The 1,918-nt window shown below is 42.9% G+C and overlaps 1 protein-coding gene across 2 annotated transcripts in view; it reads left to right on the top strand.

Annotated features, from left to right (window-relative positions):
- The window catches only part of KNTC1 (kinetochore associated 1), a 111,812-nt gene that overhangs the window by 17,459 nt on the left and 92,435 nt on the right, over nt 1–1,918 (top strand). The gene's annotated exons all lie outside the window — the stretch shown is intronic.

Here is a 1,918-nt window from a genome sequence, read left to right as displayed (position 1 = left end):
TTTTTTTTTTTTAAATGGAGTCTCGCTTTGTCTCCCAGGCTGGAGTGCAGTGGTGCAATCTGAGCTCACTGCAACCTCCAGCTCCCGGGTTCAAACGTCTCCTGCCTCAGCCTCCTGAGTAGCTGGGATTTCAGGCGTGTGCCACCACGCCCGGCTAATTTTTGTATTTTTAGTAGAGATGGAGTTTCACCATGTTGGCCGGGCTGGTCTCAAGCTCCTGACCCCAAGTGAGTGATCCACCTGCCTGGGCCTCCCAAAGTGTTGGGATTACCGTGAGCCACTGTACCCAGCCTGAATGACTTCTGATTAATATCCAATCAAAAATTCCAATTTTTGGTTAGTAAATTATATAAATTCATTGTTATGCTACCTACATTTTTTCTGTTTTTGTTGTTGTTGTTGTTGTTGTTTTTGAGATGAAGTCTCTCCCTCTTGTCCCCCAGGCTGGAGTGCAATGGCACGACCTTAGCTCACTGAAACCTCTGCCTCCCGGGTTCAAGCAATTCTCCTGCCTCAGTCTCCCAAGTAGCTGGGATTACAGGCGCCCGCTACCATGCCTGGCTAATTTTTTGTTTTTAATAGAGACAGAGTTTCACCATGTTGGCCAGGCTGGTCTCGAACTCCTGACCTCAAGTGATCCGCCTGCCTCAGGTGATCCGCCTGTGAGTCACTGTGCCCAGCCTTTTCTGTATTTTTTATACATTTTTTCCTATCAATGCAATTAATATTGTAAGAAACAATTTTTATATTTTAGCTCTCTTTAGAGGTTTAAACATATACTTTTCCTAAATATAATATTCTAAACTTATTTTTACAGTTTTGAGATTTCTATAGGTTACCAAGGAGACATTATATTCTTTTAAAATGTGTTTCTGGGCTTCAGTATATTTATTATATTTTTACTTCAACGAATGTTAACTGGGCCTTAGTTTACTTTGATATATCTGAGATTTTTTTCTGACACATGAAGTTTATTGTTTTAATAAAAGTTTCAAAAGAAGTTAACAATGTTTTTGCGAATAACTTACTAGTTCTTTGTAAATAAGTTTTATCTGTAACATTACTATGATATTTGATTATTAGAATTTAAATGAGCAGGCTGTGTGTGGTGGCTCACATCTGTAATTCTAGCACTTTAGGAGACTGAGGTGGGAGCATCACTTGAGTCTAGGAGCTCGAAACCAGCCTGGATAACATAGAGAGACCTCCAGCTCTACAAAAAATAAAAAATTAGCCAGATGTGTTGGTGTGTGTAGTCCCACCTTCTCAGGAGGCTGAGTTGGGAGGATCTCTCGGGCCTGGAGGTTGAGGCTGCAGTGAGCTGTGGTTGTGCCATTGCACTCCAGCCTGGGAGATAGATTGAGACCCTGTCTCAAAAAAAAAAAAAAACTTCACATTGACATATTTTTAAGGTAGTTCCAGATACTGTTTGTTTGTGTGTGCGTGCGTGCCTTCCTGCCTGCCTGCCTGCCTTCCTTCTTTCCTTCCTTCCTTCCTTCCTTCCTTCCTTCCTTCCTTCCTCTTTCTCTATTTTTTTTTTTTTTCTGAGATGGAGTCCCACTCTGTTGCCCAGGCTGGAGTGCAGTGGTGCAATTTCGGCTCACTGCAACCTCCGCCACCCAGGTTCAAGCAGTTCTCCTGCCTCAGCCACCTGAGTAGCTGGGACTACAGGTGCGCACCCCCACACCCAGCTAATTTTTTTATTTCTAGTAGAGACGGGATTTCACATGTTGGTCAGGCTGGTCTTGAGCTCCTGACCTCGTGATCCACCTGCCTTGGCCTCCCAAAATGTTGGCATTACAGGCATGAGCCACTGCGCCCCGCCTCTTTCTTTCTTTCTCCCTTTGTTCAAAAGCCACATTCAAACAGACACTGGTTTAAATTTTATATCCATGTGCCTTTTTTTTTTTTTTTTTTT

This window comes from Colobus angolensis, unplaced genomic scaffold (assembly GCF_000951035.1).
Source record: "Colobus angolensis palliatus isolate OR3802 unplaced genomic scaffold, Cang.pa_1.0 Scaffold28, whole genome shotgun sequence".
Taxonomy (NCBI): Eukaryota; Metazoa; Chordata; class Mammalia; order Primates; family Cercopithecidae; genus Colobus; species Colobus angolensis.
This window is presented reverse-complemented; position numbering and strand designations above follow the sequence as displayed.